This window comes from Artemia sp. Qi Xiang Cuo, chromosome 13, assembly GCF_049724085.1.
Source record: "Artemia sp. Qi Xiang Cuo chromosome 13, ASM4972408v1, whole genome shotgun sequence".
NCBI classification, from domain to species: Eukaryota; Metazoa; Arthropoda; class Branchiopoda; order Anostraca; family Artemiidae; genus Artemia; species Artemia sp. Qi Xiang Cuo.
The window spans coordinates 66,831,281-66,855,338 of NC_142806.1; the positions used below are offsets into that span (position 1 = coordinate 66,831,281).

General features: G+C 35.3%; 1 protein-coding gene across 3 annotated transcripts in view; it reads left to right on the forward strand.

The window, feature by feature from the left end:
• The first annotated feature begins 10,854 nt into the window (after window positions 1-10,854).
• The window catches only part of LOC148945574 (uncharacterized), an 89,643-nt gene continuing 76,439 nt past the window's right edge, over window positions 10,855-24,058 (forward strand). For all 3 annotated transcript variants that reach the window (XM_089098701.1, XM_089098702.1, XM_089098704.1), the window contains exon 1: window positions 10,855-10,993. The gene's annotated coding sequence lies outside the window, so the exon portion shown is untranslated. The remainder of the gene's footprint in view (window positions 10,994-24,058) is intronic.

Sequence of the window (24,058 nt, forward strand, 5' to 3'; positions counted from 1 at the left end):
AACTATTGTTCTTCAATTAGCCTCATCAAGTTTATTAAATAAAGTTACCGTCAACAGAATTGACAACCTCCTAAGCGGCCATTTTGCCATATGCACAAAAATTAGTGACACAGCCATCATTGATAACTTCATTCCCCACTATATCTGGCAAAAAGCAGATTGGCCAAATTTCTCCCATATTCTCACAGACCAAGACTGCTTTTCACTGTCCACTGACCAAAACCAGCTCTATGAAAATCTCAATTCACTGCTCCTTGATGCTGCAAGACTTAGCATACCCCAGTCCCAACGCCCAAAAACACTGAAGAATAATAAACCCCCTAAGCCATAGTGGACAGCCTCTTGCCAAGAAGCCTGGCACAATAAAAGGAATGCCATCGAATCGTTTAAGAAAAATCCATCCACTGGAAAATATATAACAAAACTACCCGCAGAGGTAAAACTTAAGAGAACAATCACTTGCAAAAGAAGAGGCAAGCAAAAAAAATTTCTTATCAGGGTCCCGCGAAACGCAAGAGTCAAAGATCCATAAATTCCTAGACAATATGTGTGGTTAATTCTCCACACAGAAGCCCTTCCATTACCAGCTAACTCTAAACGGTCAACAGCTGGAAACCAACAAGAGTGAAATCAACAAGAAAAAAGTGAATTTTTTGCAGATTTTTTAAAGAAGTAATTCAAAAACACCTTTCATAATTCACCTCAGATCAGCCTAATACCCCATTTTGACTTGCCTGGATCCCAGTATCCACTCCAAAATTTTACAATGATTGAGCAAGATAAAGCAATCAATTCAATTAAACCCAAAAAATCTCGTAGCCACGATCAGATTCATCCATCTTTGTTCCGACACCTTCCACTAGACTTTAAAAACGCAGTCTTATCTCTCTTCAATAACGCCTTGAGTAATTCCTTCTTCCCATCCACTTGAAAAACATCACTCATCATCCCTATATTAAAGCAAAATAAACCCAAAGATGACCCTAACTCTTTCAGACCCATTATGATTACCCCAGTTCTGGAATAATTTATATGAGAAGATAATTCACTCCCGATTGTATTGGTTTGCTGAGTCTAACCACCTCATCCCACATACCCAAACAGCCTTTAGGAAATATCATTCTTCCATTGACGCATTTGTTTGGTTAACCAATGCCATATCTGAGTGTCGGAAAGAAAACCAAATTCTAGTCACAGCCTTCTTGGACTTCCAAAATGCATATGATAATATCCAACATCCACTCTTACTGCAAAATTTCTCAAAAATGGGTTTTTCGCTACCAGTAGTGAATTTCTTTAAAAGTTACATATCCGAATGCTCTTTCCTTCTCGAAGTAAATCCCCATATCTCTTCTAAAAAGTCTATCTCAAAAGGCATTCCTCAAGGTGCTGTCCTCAGCTGTTTCCTGCTTTCGTTATATTTATGGGATCTTAATTTACCCCATACAAATATTCAGTTTGCAAATGATATAGTCCTGTGGTCTACCTCAAATAATTTTGAACTGGCCCAATCTAAGTTACAAAAGTCGCTTTATGCCTTTGAACGTTTCTCCAACATCTCATGCCTACCCACCACCCCATCAAAATCAGCTTTAGTACAGTTTCATAATAAGAGAAACCCCCATTCTGCCATATTAACCCTAAATAGTGTTGTCACCCAAGTTCAACAACACATCAAATATCTAGGCCTCACTTTAGACCAAAAACTAACTTTCAGGCTCGACATTAAAAATGTGAGAATAAAATGCCTCAGAAAAAATGCAAATCTTACAAGGGCTACTTAATACGCCTTGGGGTTGTCATGAAAAAAAAATCTAATAAACTTCTATAAGACTTATATCAGATCTCAGATTGATTATGGACTAATTGTCTACGGCTCATGCTCAAAAACCCTATCATGGAGTCTGGAGACTATACAAAATACTTTGATCCGTGCTGTACTTGGCCTCAGGAATCACGCCAAAACCAACTTCCTCCTCAGCAAATGTGGTCTCACCTATATTGCTACGCGTAGAGAAAACCTACTTGCCCGCTTCTTTACAAAAATTGAAGGTAACAGTTCCCATAGATTACATGATTGGCTAAGAAACTTTAGTGCTTTTAGGGCCTTGCACGGGAATTTTCAACCACCCAAATGACCTTCCCCATAGCTTCATCTTCTATTTCAAATATACCCCGGATACCATCCTGGGATAACCACTACCCAGAAGTGAACCTTTTTTATGCGCCAGCTTTTAAGGCAGATCTCTCCCTAGCCTATGTAAAATCATTATTCCATGAATTTGGGTCTCAGAGATATAACCACCACCTCCCAATTTTTGTGGATGGCTCTAAAACGGAATCCAGAACTGCTTGTGGAGTCCACTTCCCATCTTTATGTAAAGCAGCTGCGGAAAGGCTCCAAAATGATGTGAGTTTTATGACAGCTGAAAGAGCTGCCATCAACATTGCATTGGAAACCATTATAAAGATGCCAAACCGTCCAAGAAAAACCCCTCTTATAATTTATTCAGACTCAAAATCAGTCCTTGCCTCAATATCACCAGAGTATTCAGACTACCCAGACAGTGATAACTCCACCCCTCTTGTACTATTAAACCAACTACTTAAACAAGGTATATCCACAAAATACAAATACATCCCAAGTCATATGGGTATTAAAGGAAACCACAAGGCAGATGAAATAGCTAAATCTGCCCTTCAGTTTGAAATAACATCTGGAAGGCCTTTCCCAGTAAGAAATATAAGCCATTGGTGCCTAAAAAATTATCTAGCAAACAAAAGCCCACCAAACCTTTCTCCATTTGCATCCCGGAAAGACTCAAAGATGTACCACAGAATACGATCAAATGCTACTGGTCTTAACTGCCAAACTTATCAGTTCCAAAACACAACCACTCCAAGGGTAACGAGCCCTCTTTGCCGCCTCTGCCAATCCCATGACGAGACCATCAACCACGTTCTTTTTGTTTCCCTATGGCAACTCTCAACCATAAAAGAGAATGGCTAACTTCATCTGTTATGTTCAAGTGCCTTAAGGTAACTCCTTAAATTGACCAGCTAACACAAAGAAAACTCTTCAATCAATGACGCCGAATTGTTCAAAGCTGTCTTTAACTCCTTGAATATAGGTGGTTTCATTAATGATGCATAAATTCTACTATTAAATTCTATAAATTCTACTATTATTTGATATCCCAGGATGCCCCTGACATAAGGGGATTTTTTGCCGTCCAACAGAAATCTGTTAGCTAACATTTTTCCCAACAATCGTTTTTCCGCCATCCAACTTAGAATTGTTAGCTAACATTGTTAGAAGATTTCTCTTGCAAATCGAATACTTGTTAAAAATAAATTGTTGGGGAATTTAAAGCGAAATATTGAAAAATAAGAAGGATGGGCACTTTTTATGCTTACAATACTGATAGCGAATCGAGGACCGCTGCTATTACTTATTTTTCTTCCTTTTCCGTTCTAGTTTTTTCAAAATATCTTTTCTGGTAATCTCATTGAAAAAAAAAAAGAAAAATTAATTTTTCCGTTGAAAAAATAGGAAAACAACGAAATTGCCACGTAGTCATAGCAATTTGATATGATCAAAAATCTAACGATTTTACTTATGCAATCAAATTATATTTTTTACTAGGTTTATTCACTTCCTCCATACTTGGGATAACTTATGTAAATGCACTAAACAGTTACTTTAGAAAAGCTTAATCACTGGTGTTTTAAGTTTCGCCTAAATTCAATGTATTTTGCCAATAATTAAAATATTTTGTGGCTTTGTTTCACTTGCTGGCATTAATAGCTATATTTTTTTCTATAAGATATGAACACTTTGAAATATTCTATTACTTGAATTTCAAAGTTTTGGTGTCAGTTCGTTATTATCAAGCTGAGATAATTTCACAGCAACATTATCTTGGTCAGAATTTTTCTTTGAATTTTCTGCATAATATCATGTTTCTGCGAATTGTTAGCTAACTATTTCTGTTAGCTAACAATTCTGTTTCTGCCGTCCAAAATAATTTTTGTTAGCTAACGACGGAAAAACCCCTATAATCGGCGAATACGAAAAAGGTTACAGGGATTTATCCAAAGCCTATAACTGAAGAAGAAGAAGAAAAAGAATACTTCTATGGAAAAAACTTTTAGGAAACACCACTCCTCAACAGATGCTTTCATTTTGCTAACAAATGCAATAAATGAATCATTCTCAAAAAATAATGTCCTAGTTGCAGCTTTCCTAGATTTTGAAGGGGCATATGACAATGTGAACCACCAACTCCTTTTAAACAAACTTGCAAACCTTGGACAACCCCCCAAGCTAGTATCCTTTATAAAATCCTTCATAGAAGTGCGAATTTTCATAGTTTGTGTTGGTTCAGCCTCTTCACCTCAAAAGACAATAACCAAAGGACTAACTCAGGGAGTAGTCCTCAGTTGCCTCCTGTTTGCCCTATATCTCTGGGACATGAACCTACCCCACACGGTTCTACAATATGCTGACGATCTTGTGCTATGGCAACACCTTTGAGATAGCACAGTCAAATCTGCAAAAGTCACTTTTCAAATTTGAAAATTTCTCTCAACATTCAGATTTACCCATTGCACCTACCAAGTCAAAAATAATCCAATTTCACTGGAAGCCAAACCATGTTAATGCAAAACTAACTCTAAATAAAACAACTATTCCAGAAGATAATCATATTAATTACCTAGGTCTCATGCTTGACCAAAAACTTAATTTCCACCTCCACCATTCAAACACAATAAAAAAAATACAGAAAAACAAATATACTAAAAAGACTTCTTTCCACACCCTGGGGCTGTAAGGAGAAAACCTTACTCCAGTTTTATAAATCACATATAAGACCCCATATTGACTATGGGCTCATCGCATATGGTGCACGTGCAAAGATCCAGATGAAAAAAATTGAAACAGCACAAAATGATATGATACGCTTCATATTTGGTCTTAGGAAACCCACAATCACCAACTTTCTGCTTATGGAGAGTGGATTAACAACAATAAGGGAAAGACGTAGCTTTCTCTTGACAAAACATCTTACAAAAATTGAATCAAATAGCTCACACACCCTACATAATTGGTTAAGAAATCCAGCCATGTATAGAGACATTGCAGATGAGTATGCCAACATTCAGAAGAAGTTCCCCATACCAGCAAAGTCTATTGCACCCACTTTCCCCCAATCCCCTCCATGGAATTGGTCAGGTCCCATAATAAATACACTGATTTCTCAAAGTGTACTAAAGATTTAAGCCCCATCACTTTTGCTCAGAAAGAAATTGCTGAACTGTCTGAAATTACCTATAAAAATCATATCCATATATTGCTTGATTAGGCCAAAGTTAAGGATAAGGTTGCAAATGACACTTTCCTTCCACACATAACAGTTACAGCGGATGAAATACTATATAATAATGTATCTCTAATGTCTGCTGAGTTAAATGCCATAATCATGGCATTAGAACACATTAAGGAAAACCAACCTTTGATTGCAAATTCAAATAATATTATTATATATTCCGACTCTTTATCCAGCCTTGAGTTGCTGGCCTCAGCTCCTCAGTATAAGTTGGACATTGACACTTATCATTGTCTCAGTATTATAGGTAATCTTGCTTCAAGTGGCATAAAAACTTATTTTCAGTATATTCCTAGCCACTCTGGCATAAGTGGTAATCATCAGGTCGATGAAATAGCAAAAACTGCTATAAATATTGACCAGCCAAGTGGGAGACCAATCCCGATTAGAGATATTTACCAATGGAGACTATCAGATATTAATTTTAATAAGATTAATCCTATCCTTTCCCCCTTTCCCAATAAGTATTTTTCTAAAGTTTATCATAGAATTCGTTCTGGAACATATGGACTAAATTTTCTTGCATTCTCGTATAAGTTTTCTAATGTAAGTGGTTCAATTCCCCTGTTCCCTCTTTGCAGGCATTGTAATATGAATAATGAAACAATTGACCATTGCCTATTTGAATGTAATATGCTGACGTCTGCACAACATACCTTGCTTTGTAAACTATTAAAATGCTTAAAACACCACAAACTCTCACTATCAGCTAAGAGTATAGCAAACTATACCTGCACAGAGAGCATAGAAATCGACATCTATCAACTCATAATTGAACTCCTAGAGTCGAAAGATCTACTGAAATATATTTGAAAATATCTAATAATCATGAGGCAATCAAGCCAGTAGCTCTGTAGCCCACAGAGTGAAGCAAAAGGAAAAGGGCTAAATAGTATCACTGAAAAGCCCGCCTGCTGTTAAATAGAAGAAGAAGAAAAACTTCCATTCGTTCTGGAACAAATGGACTAAACTTTATTGCATTCTCGTACCAGTTTCCTAATTCAAGTGGTTCAGTTCCCCAGTCCCCTCTTTGCAGGTATTGTAATATGAATAATGAAATTATTGACCAATGCATATTTGAATGTAATATGCTGACGTCTGCACAACATACCTTGCTTTGTAAACTGTTAAAATGCTTCAAACACCATAAAATCTCACTATCAGCCAAGAGCCTAGCCAACTATAGTTGCACACAGAGCATAAAAATCGACATCTATCATCTTATATTTGAACTCCTTGAGTCAAAAGATCTACTGAAGGATATCTGAAAATATCTAATTGCCTAAATAAGAGGCAATCAGGCCAGTAGCTCTGTAGCCCACAGAGTAAAGCAAAAGGAAAAGGGCTAAATAGTATTACTGAAAAGCCCACCTGTTGTGAAATAGAAGAAGAAGAAAAACTTGAGGCATATACTGTTAATCTTTCAAACCATCAAAACCATCACAACAGCAGCAACTTTATAAGAAATTTAAAATAAATTTTCTTGTGAAATATTATCGCATTTAATCAGCAGTTGTACCGAACCAATCCTGCTCAATTCATCCTCAGTAGTATAGTGCAGACGGTTTGATATCATTCTATATCCATTCTTGTTTTAGTTTTGATTTTGTTTAAAGCTTTTTCCAATAGGCAATGATTAGAAGTCCTCGAAAAAAAAAGTCCCCCCAGATCCCACCTCAAATGCCAGTGAAAGTGATACCCATCTTGTGTCTCAAACTGGGACACACAACAAACAAATGCAATGAAATTCTCCTAGAGTGTAGTAATTGTAAAGCATACCATCCTAAAGAGTTGACAACTTGCAACAACACTCAGCCTAAATGTATAAATTGCAAAGGCCCACATGAATCTAGAAATAAATCACTATGCCCTGCATATAAGAAAAGAGCTCTAACACTCCAAATAGTAACAGAGAAGGCCATCCCATACCCTTTTGCAGCAATGGAAGCAAATGCTGCCCAACAATACCAAATAAAGCCCATAATGAAACGAACCTAAACCCCCCCGTCCAACACCCCCAATGCATCCAGTCCCCTGCCGAAAACACCAGCTTCTAAGCCCCCTAGCTCACATCCCTATCTGAAGGAATCACCCTGTCAACAAGCCTCCTTGTCCGGTGAGATGAGGTCAGCCTGCCCCCCCCCCCCTCCCAAGAATAAACAAACCAGAAACACTACCAGGAATTATTTCCTTAACTGACAAACAGGATGCACAACCAAACATGCAATCCCCAAATATAGGCTTATTCATTCTAAACAGTAATGCAGTTCAGGCCATGAACATACATCAAATAGAGAAAACAAAAATCATTGCAGAATTGGCAAAAATATACATCCCCGATGATATGCTCATTCAAGCAAAAAAAAGATCTTGCTTTACTTTTAACAAAGCTGAACATTTATACACAGTCATATGAAAAATAAATCAACAACACAACACATATCAATACTCCAGTGGAACATAAGATCACTCACAGAAAATAAGCTAAATGAACTAATATCTTTTATGAATAATAATTCCATTAATTTTGCTTGCCTCCAGGAAACTCATTTAACCCAAAATCAACAAATTAAATCTCTGGGATATACTATCCTGAGAAAGGATAGATCATCAGAGAGAAAAGGAGGTGGAGTAACTCTGTTAGTTAAAAATAATATAAAATTCTGTGGCATCAATTTTCCAGATTTTGCTAATGATGTTGATGCAATTGGTATCAGTGTTTGGCTGAATAATATAAAAACCTAAATAATAAGCTTTTATAACCCTAATGGCCAAACTACAGATGTCATGGATTTCTTTAATTATATAAATAATTCTAATATGTTAAAAAATATCAGTATTTGTGGAGAATTCAATGCCCACAGCCTTTTGTGGGGGAATAAACCAGCAAATAAAGCTGGTAAATTGATTGAGTATATGACTTCAAATAATAATGAATTAGCTGTTACTACCCCTCCAAACCTGAAAACTTATTTCAACCCCAAAAGTGGCAGATTCTCAACAATTTACCTACAAATTGTGTCTTTAAATATTTTGAATAAAATTTATATAAATAAAATTGATAGTCTATGTACTGACCACTTTGCTATAGTGTGCTCCCTAAATGAGCCTGCTGAAACTCTACCACATACCTCCAAATATATCAACACTAAAGCAAATTGGTCTATGTTCCAAAATAAGCTAAATGATGAAATCACAAGTTTCACCCAAAATTCATACATTTCAAACACAACAGTTGACACACATGCTGAAGCATTGACATCTTTACTAATAAGTACAGCTAATCATGCTATCCCCAGGACAACACCTAAGAAAACCTACCCTACACACATTCCTAAAGCCTGGTGGGCAAATGAGTGCCAAAATAAATGGAGAATAAAAAAGTCAGCTAGGACAACATTCATAAAAAAACATCAACTAGTAATTATTTAAAAAAATTACAATCAGAATCTAATATATAAAGGACTATGGTAGATGTTAAGTATAATTACTGGAATATTTTTACAAATAATCTCTCCCGAGAAACCCACGAGACAATTATACATAAAGTCATAAGCCACATCTGTGGGAAAAAGATTTCCCCCAACCAACTCCAATATCGAGCTTATACATAATAATACCCATTATGACAATGATAATGAAAATGCTAAGCTATTTGACACTCTTTTTGTTAATAAGCTAACATCAAATAATCGAAGCTAAATGTCCCCAATTCCTATGAACCCAAGTTACCAACCACGCCCAGGATCCGATTATATAAGTAGCCCATTTTCAGTCCAGGAAATAAATAATGCAAAACATCATATTAGGACCAAAACTAGCGGCAGCTATGACAATATACACCCTACATGGATGAAGAATCTCACCCCTTCATACAAACAAGAACTGCTAAATTGTTATAATCACACTTGGGCATCTTCTAAGTTCCCAAATATATAGAAATGTTCGCCCCTCCTACCAATCGTAAAGAAAAATAAACCAAAAGAGAACCCTGAGTCCTAGAGGCCCATAATGAGTACTCCTGTGAGTTGGAAAATAATGGAGAAAATGATCCATCACAGACTCCTCTATTTTGTTGGAAAAAAAAAACATGATCCCTCACACCCAATTTAGATTCAGAAAAAAACACCCCTCAAAAAATTCTTTCACTTTGCTAAATGATGTAATAGATGAATTATTGTAAGAAAATAATGTCCTAGTTGCACAGTGTGAACCACCAAATCCTTTTAAACAGACTTGCAAACCTTGGACTACCCCCAAGCAAGTATCCTTTATAAAATCCTTCCTAGAAGTGCGAAGTTTCATTGTTTGTGTTGGTTCAGCCTCTTCACCCCAAAAGACAACAACCAAAGGCCTACCTCAGGGAGCAGTCCTCAGTTGCCTCCTGTTTGCCCTATATCTCTGGGACATGAACCTACCTCACACGAACCTACAATATGCTGACGATCTGGTGCTATGGTCATCTGGCAACACCTTTGAGATAGCACAGTCAAATCTGCAAAAGTCACTTTTCCAATTTAAAAAATTCTCTCAACATTCAGATTTACCCATTGCACCTACCAAGTCAAAAGTAATCCAATTTCACCGGAAGCGAAACCATGTTAATGCAAAACTAACTCTAAATAAAACAACTATTCCAGAAGATAATCATATTAATTACCTCGTTCTGGAACAAATGGACTAAATTTTTTGCATTCTCGTATAAGTTTTCTAATTCAAGTGGTTCAATTCCCCTGTCCCCTCTTTGCAGGCATTGTAATATGAATAATGAAACAATTGACCATTGCCTATTTGAATGTAATATGCTGACGTCTGCACAGCATAGCTTGCTTTGCAAACTGTTAAAATGCTTCAAACACCACAAAATCTCACTATCAGCCAAGAGCCTAGCCAACTATACCTGCACACAGAGCATAAAAATCGACATCTATCAACTCATAATTGAACTCCTAGAGTCGAAATATCTACTGAAAGATATCTGAAAATATCTAATAATAGATATTTATAGCTCTGTAGCCCACAGAGTGAAGCAAAAGGAAAAGGGCTAAATAGTATCAGTGAATGCCCACCTGCTGTTAAATAGAAGAAGAAGAAAAACTTCCATTCGTTCTGGAACAAATGGATTCAACTTTATTGCATTCTCGTACCAGTTTCCTAATTCAAGTGGTTCAGTTCCCCTGTCCCCTCTTTGCAGGTATTGTAATATGAATAATGAAACTATTGACCAATGCCTATTTGAATGTTTTATGTTGACGTCTGCACAACATACCTTGCTTTATAAACTGTTAAAATGCTTCAAACACCACAAAATCTCACTATCAGCCAAGAGCCTAGCCAACTATACCTGCACACAGAGCATAGAAATCGACATCTATCATCTTATATTTGAACTCCTTGAGTCAAAAGATCTACTGAAAGATATCTGAAAATATCTAATAACCTAAATAAGAGGCAATCAAGCCAGTAGCTCTGTAGCCCACAGAGTGAAGCAAAAGGAAAAGGGCTAAATAGTGTTACTGAAAAGCCCGCCTGTTGTGAAATAGAAGAAGAAGAAAAACTTGAGGCATCACATGTTGTGATGTTGTGATGTTTTATTCTTTTAGGTTTATTTTAATTGTTATTGCTAGCAATAGGCTTAACAATTGAGTTAAGAAAGTCTGGTGTGAATTTAACTCCTGTCACTTATTTACCAATTGCTGCTTAATTAACAAAAATATGGAAGTTGTGTGATAGGCCTACTATTAATAATTTTTTAAGTAGGTTCATATACAACATAGAAAGTTCTAATTTTTGTGTAGTCAAATGCTGGGTAGTCAACTCTAATCTCATAAGAACTGGCCATGGGTGCCAAAATGAAATATTTTGCTTATTTACAGTTGGAGGATTTGAATAATAAATTGAGGCTAAAATTGTAATTGGGATGTTTCAAAATCCTTAATATATTTAAAATATTTAAATATTTAAAAATATTAGTAGAATGTTCAGTATTTGGTAAAATTCTACTTTAGTTACTTTTGGCTATCTTGGAAAGGGGTTAGGTTAAGAAAATGAAACTTTCAGGGATTGGTCTACAGGCTAAAGTATGTCCCGGGAAGGTACTTTGAAGTACCTACATCACATCCTCCCCCCCCCCTCTAGATAAGTGTAAAGTAATGCACATTACTATTTGTCTTTAACACTCCTATTTAATCCTTTATTACTATCGTAAATATAAATATCTGATTAACTTAAACAAATTCTGCGTTTACACATTTTCATTAAAATATATTCCAAAATCCTATTTAAATCCTAAGCCATTTAATTTTCAAACCATGCTGACTTTCTTTATGGTATATGAAACCCAGTTAGTTGTGATGTCACACTTGCCTTATCAGACACCCTTACCCTTAAGGGTAGCAGGCACATGCCAAACAACTCTGTTGATAAGACCATTTAAACTGTATTAATTAGGGAAAGGATTTCACAAGAGAGATCAGTAAAAATAACCTAATCCTTTTTAGAGGACAAATTATGTCAGAGGAAGATGTTTAGGAAGCATTAATAGATAGAGTGCTAAAAACATCAGAATCGACTTCAGAGGACACATTATATCATGGTAAGAGGTTTTTAAAATCCCCCTTCCCCCCACACTCAAAATTTACAAAATTTTAATTTAGAATCTTTTAAATATTTATCAATCACTAATAGATAGAGAGCTAAAAGTTTCAGAATTGACTTCAGAGGACACGGTATATCTGGGGACGAGGGTTTTAAAATCCCCCTTCCCCCCTCACTCAAAATTTTCCAAAATTTTATTTTAAAAGCTTTTTATATATTTCTAAAGCACTCAGAGATAGAGTGCTAAAAACATCAAAATCGACTTCAGAGGACACGTTATATCACAGGAAGTGGTTTTGAAAATCCTCCTTCCTCCCAAACTCAAAATTTTCAAAAATTCTACTTTAGAAGCTTTTTAAATATTTCTAAAGCGCTAAGACATAGAGTGCTAAAAACATCAGAATCGACTTCAGAGGACACGTTATATCACGGGAAGAGGTTTTTAAAATCCCCCTTCCCCCCAAACTCAAAATTTTCCAAAATTGTACTTAATAAGCTTTTTTAAATATTTATAAAGCAATAACAGATAGAGCGCTACAAGTTTCAGAATCGACTTCAGAGGACACGTTATATCACGGGAAGAGGGTTTTAAAATCCCCCTCCCCCCAAACTCAAAATTTCCAAAATTTTACTTTAGAAGCTTTTAAATATTTCTAAAGCACTAATAGATAGAGCGCTACAAGTTTCAGAATTGACTTCAGAGGACACGTTGTATCACGGGAAGAGGGTTTTAAAATCCCCCTTCCCCCTAACTCAAAATTTTCCAAAATTTTATTTTAAAAGCTTTTTAAATATTTCTAAAGCACTAATAGATAGAGCGCTACAAACATCAGAATTGACTTCAGAGGACACGTTATATCACGTGAAGAGGGTTTTAAAATCCACCTTCCCCCAGAACTAAAAATTGCCTAAAATTCTGCTTTTGGAACTTTTTGAATATTTATAAAGCGCTAAGACATAGAGTGCTAAAAACATCAGAATCAAATTCAGAGAACACGTTATATCACAGGAAGAGGTTTTGACAATCCACCTTCCCCCCAAACTCAAAATTTTCAAAAATAATGCTGTAGTAGCTTTTTTAAATATTTATAAAGCTCTAAGACATAGAGCTCTAAAAGTTTCAGACTCGACTTCAGAGGACACGTTATCTCACAGTAAAATGTTAATAACACCCCCCTTCTCCCCACACAAAAAATTTTATACAAGCATAAATGCTGCGATGGTTCAATAGTTAGCCCGCTCCCACACATAGAGATGTATATGACGAGTGTTAGAACATCGCCATGCATGGCGGCATGTCAAAGAAATCTACGGGACGAGGTTTTGAAACTCATCCTTCCCCCCAAACTCAAAATTTTCCAAAATTCTACTTTAGAAGGTTTTTTAATTATTTATAAAGCTATAAGACATAGAGCGATACAAATATAGGAATCGACTTCAGAGTAAAAATTATGTTATGGGAAGATGTTTTTGAAATCCCCCTTCCCCCAAACTCAAAATTTTCCAAAACTTAACTTTCGAAGCTTTTTTCAATAGTTCTAAAGCGCTAAGACATAGAGTGCTAAAAACATCAGAATCGACTTCAGAGGACACGTTATATCACGGGAAGTGGTTTTTAAAATCCCCCTTCCTCCCAAACTCAAAATTTTCAAAAATTATAATTTAGAAGCTTTTTAAATATTTCTAAAGCTCTAAGACCTAGAGTGCTAAAAACATCAGAATCGACATCAGAGGACACGTTATATCACGGGAAGAGGTTTTTAAAATCCCCCTTCCCCCCAATCTCAAAATTTTCAAAAATTCTGCTTTAGTAGATTTTTAAATATTTCTAAAGCTCTAAGACATTGAGTGCTAAAAACATCAGAATCAACTTCAGAGGACACATTATATCACGGGAAGAGGTTTTTAAAATCCCCCTTCCCCCCAAACTCAAAAATTTCCAAAATTTTACTTTAGAAGCTTTTTTAAATATTTCTAAAGCACTAATAGATAGAGCACTACAAATATCAGAATCGACTTCAGAGGACCAATTATTTTACGGTAAGAAGTTTTTTGAATCTCCCTTCCCCCCTAACTCAAAATTTTCCAAAATTCTACTTTAGAAGCTTTCTAAATATTTCTAAAGCTTTAATAGATAGAGTGCTAAAAACATAAGAATATACTTCAGAGGACACCTTATATCACGGGAAGATGTTTTTGAAATCCCCCTTCCCCCAAACTCAAAATTTTCCAAAAAGCTACTTTAGAAGCTTTTAAAATATTTCTAAAGCACTAATAGATAGAGTGCTAAAAACATCAGAATCGACTTCAGAGGACACGTTATATCACGGGAAGAGGGTTTTAAAATCCCCCTTCCACCCAAACTCAAAATTTTCAAAAATTTTATTTTAGAAGCTTTTTAAATATTTCTAAAGCAATAATAGATAGAGTTCTAAAAACATCAGAATCGAATTCAGAGGACACGTTATATCACGGGAAGTGGTTTTGAAAATCCCCCTTCCACCCAAACTAAAAATTTTCAAAAATTCTAATTTATAAGCTTTTTAAATATTTCTAAAGCTCTAAGACATAGAGAGCTAAAAACATCAGAATCGACTTCAGAGGACACGTTATATCACGGGAAGAGGGTTTTAAAATCCCCCTTCCCCCCAAACTCAAAATTTTCCAAAATTCTAATTTAGAAGCTTTTTTAAATATTTCTAAAGCTCTAATAGATAGAGCGCTACAAGTTTCAGAATCGACTTCAGAGGACACGTTATATCACGGGAAGAGGGTTTTAAAATCCCCCTTCCCCCCAAACTCAAAATTTCCAAAATTTTACTTTAGAAGCTTTTAAATATTTCTAAAGCACTAATAGATAGAGCGCTACAAGTTTCAGAATTGACTTCAGAGGACACGGTATATCACGGGAAGAGGGTTTTAAAATCCCCCTTCCCCCTAACTCAAAATTTTCCAAAATTTTATTTTAAAAGCTTTTTAAATATTTCTAAAGCACTAATAGATAGAGTGCTAAAAACATCAGAATCGACTTCAGAGGACACGTTATATCACGGGAAGTGGTTTTGAAAATCCCCCTTCCCCCCAAACTCAAAAATTTCCAAAATTATACTTTATTATCTTTTTAAATATTTCTAAAGCGCTAAGACATAGAGTGCTAAAAACATCAGAATCGACTTCAGAGGACACGTTATATCACGGGAAGAGGTTTTTAAAATCCCCCTTCCCCCCAAACTCAAAAATTTCCAAAATTATACTTAAGTAGCTTTTTTAAATATTTCTAAAGCACTAAGAGATAGATAGCTAAAATAATCAGAATCGACTTCAGAGGACACGTTATATCACGGGAAGAGGGTTGTAAACCCCCCCGTCGCCAAAACCTCAACCTTGTAAAAAATTATACTTTCGGAGCTTTTTAAATATTTCTACCGCGCTATAACATAGTGCTACAGGAAGAGGTTTTGAAAATCCTCCTTCAAGGAGGATTTTCAAAGCACTCTACAGGAAGAGGTTTTGAAAATCCTCCTTCCCCCCAAACTCAAAATTTTCCAAAATTCTGCTTTAGAAGGTTTTTTTAAATATTTCTAAAGCGCTAAGACATAGAGCACTAGAAATATCGGAATCGACTTCAGAGGAAAATTTATGTGATGGTAATATTTTTATGAAATCCCCCTTCCCCCAAACTCAAAATTTTCAAAAATTTTACTTTAAAAGCTTTTTTAAATAGTTATAACGCGCTCAGACATAAAGAGCTAAAAACATCTGAATTTACTTCAGAGGACACGTGATATCACGGGACGAGGTTTTTAAAATCCCCCTTCCTCCCAAACTCAAAAATTTCCAAAATTTTACTTTAGAAGCTTTTTAAATATTTCTAAAGCTCTAAGAGATAGAGTGCTAAAAACTTTAGAATTGACTTCAGAGGACACGTTATATCACGGGAAGAGGTTTTTAAAATCGCCCGTCCCCCCAAACTCAAAAATTTCAAAAATTTTAGTTTAGAAGCTTTTTTAAATATTTCTAAAGCACTAATAGATAGAGCGCTACAAGCTTCAGAATCGAATTCAGAGGACACGTTATATCACGGGAAGAGGGTTTTAAAATCCCCCTTCCCCCCAAACTCAAAATTTACAAAATTTTACTTTAGAAGCTTTTATATATTTCTAAAGCACTAATAGAGAGAGCGCTACAAGTTTCAGAATTGACTTCAGAGGACACGTTATATCACGGGAAGAGGGTTTTAAAATCCCCCTTCCCCCTAACTCAAAATTTTCCAAAATTTTATTTTAAAAGCTTTTTAAATATTTCTAAAGCACTAATAGATAGAGTGCTAAAAACATCAGAATCGACTTCAGAGGACACGTTATATCACGGGAAGTGGTTTTTAAAATCCCCCTTCCACCCAAACTCAAAATTTACAAAAATTCTAGTTTAGTAGCTTTTTAAATATTTCTAAAGCTCTAAGACACAGAGTGCTAAAAACATCAGAATCGACTTCAGAGGACACGTTATATCACGGGAAGAGGTTTTTAAAATCCCCCTTCCCCCCAAACTCAAAATTTGCCAAAATTTTACTTTAGAATCTTATTTAAAAATTTCTAAAGCTCTAATTCATAGAGCGCTAAAAGTTTCAGAATCGACTTCAGAGGACACGTTATATCACGGGAAAAGGGTTTTAAAACCCCCCTTCTCCCCAAACTCAAAATTTTCTAAAATTCTACTTTAGGAGCTTTTTAAATATTTATAAAGCGCTAAAACATAGAGTGCTACGGGAAGAGGTTTTGAAAATCCTCCTTCAAGGAGGATTTTCAAAGCACTCTACGGGAAGAGGTTTTGAAAATCCCCCTTCCCCCCAAACTCAAAATTTTACAAAATTCTACTTTAGAAGCTTGTTTAAATATTTCTAATGCGCTAAGACATAGAGCGCTAGAAATATCTGAATCGACTTCAGAGTAAAAATTATGTTATGGGAAGATTTTTTTTAATTCCCCCATCCCCCAAACTCAAAATTTTCCAAAACTTTACTTTCAAAGCTTTTTTCAATAGTTCTAAAGCGCTAAGACATAGAGTGCTAAAAACATCAGAATCGACTTCAGAGGACACGTTATATCACGGGAAGAGGTTTTGAAAATCCCCCTTCCCCCCAAACTCAAAATTTTCAAAAATTTTATTTTATAAGCTTTTTAAATATTTCTAAAGCTCTAATATATAGAGTGCTAAAAACATCAGAATCGACTTCAGAGGACACGTTATCTCACGGGAAGATGTTTTTAAAATCCCCCTTCCCCCCAATCTCAAAATTTTCTAAAATTCTACTTTAGGAGCTTTTTAAATATTTCTAAAGAGCTAATACATAGAGCGCTACAAACATCAGAATCAACTTTAGAGGACAATTTATGTTACGGGAAGATGTTTTTTATGTCATTGGAAGATGTTTTTGAAATACCCATTACCCATTGAAATTTTGACAAAACAACATTTTACCTTAATTTTCAGTTATCAGTTTCTTTTTCTCTGGCTATAGTTCTGAAAATGCAATTTCAGTTATTTGAGTAGAATCTTAAGCCATATCAATGTTTTATTTCCAAAATTTAGGAAATGTATTTGCATATATTTAAAACCTTATAAGTTGGGATTGAGAAAAATTTTGAAGCTGAAAACAATTTTGTTGTACTTCATTTAAACAGAAGATCTATTTTGCAAGGTTCCGTTGCTATAACTCACAAATTTTTAAAGGTTACTCAAAGTTTTAGAAATCCCCCTTACGATTCATCCCATTCCACCTTCATACTCTAAAATCTGGTTGATAATTTGAAATTTGAAAAGCCTTATTTTCCACTGGGGTATTTTTTTGGGGGGCGGGGGGATTTTCCGTGAGGGTATTTCTCGTGGGGAGGGGGGTATTTTCTGCGGGGAGGTATTTTCCGGGGGGACTTTCCGGCGGGTATTCGCCAAGAACCACAAATTTGAGGGTATGAGTTTTATTAAAATCTTTTACTTTTAGGGGTTGTTTCCCCTTTTACGAAACTCAGACAAATTTGTTACACAGGCAATTTATCAACCAGATTTTAGAGTATTATTCCGGTGCAACACGTTGCAACGAAATGGTCAGCTTAGATTAGTATAAGCAGGGGCACCGCGAGCAGGTCGCTGACCACCGCCCCCACCCACCCCCTCCCCCGCTATCAAATCTCCTTTCAACTAACCTTCGCACCCTCGAAAGAAAATTTTCATATAAGTTCCAACATTTTTTACATATTTTAAATCGCGGATGTAAAAAAGAAAAGCAAAATTTTTCAACATTATAGGATTAAGCTATTTGAATATGTTTTATGTGGTTACCCAACTCAAAATGTTAAGTGGTTTCCAAAAAAAAATAATAAAAACGAATATAGATTATTCGGTACTTGTGCATTATAAATAGCCCACCACTATAGACTGTACAAGGAAACCAGACAAACGGGTATTTGTTAGACAAATGGATCGCAAAGCGTGATTTCTTATTGCGTTTACAATATTTAAAATTTGGTTTTTTTGGGTTTAGGGAGGGAAAAAGGTACCTGGGTTAGGTTATATATTTAATATATGCTATGATTTACCCCCCACCCCCTAAGGTTGAAATATATATACCAATTTTTGTTCTAAACCATTATATTTTAATACTATTTTATTTTATTTAAGTACAATTAACAAAACTTAACTTATTTAGTGTACCGTGGAGCATTATTTATAATTAACTTTTAACAAATAACCTATAGTCTAATAATTACTTCTGCCCCCTCTCTCCCTCTCCCTATTTACACTTTAATAACGTCTCGTAGCTTCAAGAATGAAGATTGCTACACTAAACTATTTGGACAAAAACATTTGAATTGCTTTAAGAACAAATGGGGTTAGATACTGTAAATTGCCAAATTTTCTGTTACAATGTTTTAAACATTAATTAGTAAATAATACCCATAAAAAACAAATTAGTTGGGGTTATAAAGCTCCGATATATATTTCATGAAATGGTGCATTCTCGAGGAGATTGAATATTTTTTTTTGAAATAGTGCTCTGCCAGATATCCTTCCATATGTTCTTCTCTTCTGCCATATCTGGGTATATTGTCTCGAACGTCACGCCAGTGTCTTTCGATGTTTTGTGTGTGAGCACCTGTTGCAGGGTCAACAAAATTTATGCTGTGGTTGACGCGTAAATGCTGATAGCCCTGGCTACCCAGGCAATCGTAGGCCCTCCAACAGTCGCTGATAATTGTTGTCCCTGGCAGGATTCGGTTTTGGATAATTCCCAACAACGTGGCACTACTTCTATCTGGCACAGAAACCATGAATGAATTACCAATTCCTCGCTCTATTCCACCAAATACCCATTTACCCTTGACGATCCGACCACTATTATATTTACGCTTCCCAAAATGGGCTTCATCTATCTCAACAATGACTCCTTCTCCTCCCAAAGGAGCGAAGTTTGAATGAAATATGTACATACAAACCTCTCTGCAGAACTGGCTCCAATCCACAAAGGTTTGTTTACAACAAGTAACATTGTTGATCATGAAATCCTCCCTTGGAGGCGGAATTTGAAGCCAAATCATCAAAAAACGGAAATTTTCTAGCTCAGAAAGGTGTGAACGAGCCATCCATGTTTTGTCATAGATCGATTTTGAAAAATTACACTTTACCTGAGAATATTCACGGCCACCTCGGATAGGTATAAGCCTAGACTTCTGGCAACGGAACGATTTTCTATATTTTACGCAAATCTGGCCACAAATATTGCAATTCCTGCTTCTCAATAACATGCCATGGTTATAATACAACTCTAAGACTGCCTCAACAGTAGAAAATTGAACGATACCACCACAGAAATTTATTTCACAAAAATTGCAAGACATATCTCAATAATTGTCATTTACAGACTGAAGCTGTAACTCCTAATATCTATTGCGGCTTTAATTAATTCTTTCATTGTTAAACGGCGGGAATAGTTGAACAAAGATAACAGTGAATTGGGTTATGAATATATTGGAAAGATAAGTCAACTTAGTATGGGTTTTTCCTGCATTTGAAATAGTCGCTTCTTAACAGATGTAAATATCCTCGTCGATTCTGATGTTTTTAGCACTCTATCTATTAGTGCTTTAGAAATATTTAAAAAGCTTTTAAAATAAAATTTTGGAAAATTTTGAGTTAGGGGGGAAGGGGGATTTTAAAACCCTCTTCCCGTGATATAACGTGTCCTCTGAAGTCAATTCTGAAACTTGTAGCGCTCTATCTATTAGTGCTTTAGAAATATTTAAAAGCTTCTAAAGTAAAATTTTGGAAATTTTTGAGTTTGGGGGGAAGGGGATTTTAAAAACCTCTTCCCGTGATATAACGTGTCCTCTGAAGTCGATTCTGATGTTTTTAGCACTCTATGTCTTAGCGCTTTAGAAATATTTAAAAGCTTCTAAAGTAGAATTTTGGAAAATTTTGAGTTGGGGGAAGGGATTTAAAACCTTCCGTATATGTCCTCTGAATTCGATTCCGATGATGCTCTCGCTAAATGTATGAGCGATTTATAAATTTTTAAAAAGCTACTATATTAGAATTGTTAATCTTTTTTAGTTCTGAGGGACGGGGGATTTATAAATAATCTTAACGTGATATAACGTTTAATTTGACTTCGAGACTGATGATGGTTTCAATCAATGTATTGGCGCTTTAGAACTATTGTTAAAGCTTCTAAAGTAAAATTTTGGAAAATTTTGAGTTTGGGGGGAAGGGGGATTTTAAAAACCTCTTCCCGTGATATAACGTGTCCTCTGAAGTCAATTCTGAAACTTGTAGCGCTCTATCTATTAGTGCTTTAGAAATATTTAAAAGATTCTAAATTAAAATTTTGTAAATTTTGAGTTTGGGGGGAAGGGGGATTTTAAAAACCTCTTCCCGTGATATAACGTGTCCTCTGAAGTCGATTCTGATGTTTTTAGCACTCTATGTCTTAGCGCTTTAGAACTATTGAAAAAAGCTTCGAAAGTAAAGTTTTGGAAAATTTTGAGTTTGGGGGAAGGGGGATTTAAAAAACATCTTCCCTTCACATAATTTTTCCTCTGAAGTAGATTCAGATATTTCTAGCGCTCTATGTCTTAGCGCTTTAGAAATATTTAAAAAACCTTCTAAAGTAGAATGTTGGAAAATTTTGAGTTTGGGGGGAAGGAGGATTTTCAAAACCTCTTCCCGTAGAGTGCTTTGAAAATCCTCCTTGAAGGAGGATTTTCAAAACCTCTTCCCGTAGCACCCTATGTTTTAGCGCTTTAGAAATATTTAAAAAGCTCCTAAAGTAGAATTTTAGAAAATTTTGAGTTTGGGAAGAAGGGGGGTTTAAAAACCTCTTCCCGTGATATAACGTGTCCTCTGAAGTCGATTCTGATGTTTTTAGCACTCTATGTCTTAGCGCTTTAGAAATATTTAAAAAGCTTCTAAAGTAGAATTTTGGAAAATTTTGAGTTTGGGAGGAAGGGGGATTTTCAAAACCTCTTCCCGTGATATAGCCTGTCCTCTGAAGTCAATTCTGAAACTTGTAGCGCTCTATCTATTAGTGCTTTAGAAATATTTAAAAGCTTCTAAAGTAAAATTTTGGAAATTTTGAGTTTGGGGGGAAGGGGGATTTTAAAAGCTCTTCCCGTGATATAACGTGTCCTCTGAAGTCGATTCTGATGTTTTTAGCACTCTATCTATTAGTGCTTTAGAAATATTTAAAAAGCTTTTAAATTAAAATTTTGGAAAATTTTTAGTTAGGGGGGAAGGGGGATTTTAAAACCCTCTTCCCGTGATATAACGTGTCCTCTGAAGTCAATTCTGAAACTTGTAGAGCTCTATCTCTTAGTGCTTGATAAATATTTAAAAGCGTCTAAAGTAAAATTTTTGTAATTTTTGAGTTTGGGAGGAAGGGGGTTTTTAAAAACCTCTTCCCGTGATATAACGTGTCCTCTGAAGTCGATTCTGATGTTTTTATTGCTCTATGTCTTAGGGCTTTATAAATATTTAAAAAACATCCTAAAGTAAAGTTTTGTAAATTTTTGATTTTGGTGGAAGGGGGATTTAAAAAACATCTTCCCATAACATAATTTTTCCTCTGAAGTCGATTCCGATATTTCTAGCGCTCTATGTATTAGCGCTTTAGAAATATTTAAAAAAGCTTCTAAAGTAGAATTTTGGAAATTTTTGAGTTTGGGAGGAAGGGGGATTTTAAAAACCACTTCCCGTAGAGTGCTTTGAAAATCCTCCTTGAAGGAGGATTTTCAAAACCTCTTCCCGTAGCACTCTATGTTTTAGCGCTTTAGAAATATTTAAAAAGCTCATAAAGTAGAATTTTAGAAAATTTTGAGTTTGGGAAGAAGGGGGTTTTAAAAACCTCTTCCCGTGATATAACGTGTCCTCTGAAGTCGATTCTGATGTTTTTAGTACTCTATGTCTTAGCGCTTTAGAAATATTTAAAAAAGCTTCTAAAGTAGAATTTTGGAAAATTTTGAGTTTGGGGGGAAGGGGGATTTTAAAACCCTCTTCCCGTGATATAACGTGTCCTCTGAAGTCGATTCTGAACGTTTTAGCGCTCTATCTATTAGTGCTTTAGAAATATTTAAAAAAGCTTCTAAAGTAAAATTTTGGAAATTCTTGAGTTTGGGGGGAAGGGGGATTTTAAAAACCTCTTCCCGCGATATAACGTGTCCTCTGAAGTCGATTTTGATGTTTTTAGCACTCTATGTATTAGCGCTTTAGAAATATTTAAAAATCTTCTAAAGTATAATTTTGGAAAATTTTGAGTTTTGGAGGTAGGGGGATTTTCAACACCACTTCCCGTGATATAACGTGTCCTCTGAAGTCGATTCTGAAGGTTTTAGCTCTCTATCTATTAGTGCTTTAGAAATATTTAAAAAGCTTTTAAAATAAAATTTTGGAAAATATTGAGTTTGGGGGGAAGGGGGATTTTAAAACCCTCTTCCCCTGATATAACGTGTCCTCTGAAGTCAATTCTGAAACTTGTAGCGCTCTATCTATTAGTGCTTTAGAAATATTTAAAAGCTTCTAAAGTAAAATTTTGTAAATTTTGAGTTTGGGGGGAAGGGGGATTTTAAAACCCTCTTCCCGTGATATAACGTGTCCTCTGAAGTGGATTCTGAAAATTTTAGCTCTCTATCTCTTAGTGCTTTAGAAATATTTAAAAAAGCTTCTAAAGTAAAATTTTGGAAAATTTTGAGTTTGGGAGGAAGGGGGATTTTCAAAACCACTTCCCGTGATATAACGTGTCCTCTGAAGTCGATTCTGATGTTTTTAGCACTCTATCTATTAGAGCTTTAGAAATATTTAAAAAGCTTCTAAAGTATAATTTTTGAAAATTTTGAGTTTGGTTGGAAGGGGGATTTTCAAAACCACTTCCCGTGATATAACGTGTCCTCTGAAGTCGATTCTGATTGTTTTAGCTCTCTATCTATTAGTGCTTTAGAAATATTTAAAAAGCTTTTAAAATAAAATTTTGGAATATTTTGAGTTAGGGTGGAAGGGGGATTTTAAAACCCTCTTCCCGTGATATAACGTGTCCTCTGAAGTCAATTCTGAAACTTGTAGCGCTCTATCTATTAGTGCTTTAGAAATATTTAAAAGCTTCTAAAGTAAAATTTTGGAAATTTTGAGTTTGGGGGAAGGGGGATTTTAAAAACCTCTTCCCGTGATATAATGTGTCCTCTGAAGTCGATTCTGAAACTTGTAGTGCTCTATCTACTAGTGCTTTAGAAATATTAAAAAATGCTTCTAAAGTAAAATTTTGGCAATTTTTTAGTGTGGAAGGAAGGGGGATTTTCAAGACATCTACCTGTGATATAACGTGTACTCTGAATACGATTCTCATGTTTTTAGCACTCTATGTCTTAGCGCTTTAGAAATATTTAAAAAGCTTCTAAAGTAGAATTTTTGAAATTTTTGAGTTTGGGTGGAAGGGGGATTTTCAAAACCACTTCCCGTGATATAACGTGTCCTCTGAAGTCGATTCTGATGTTTTTAGCACTCTATCTCTTAGTGCTTTAGAAATATTT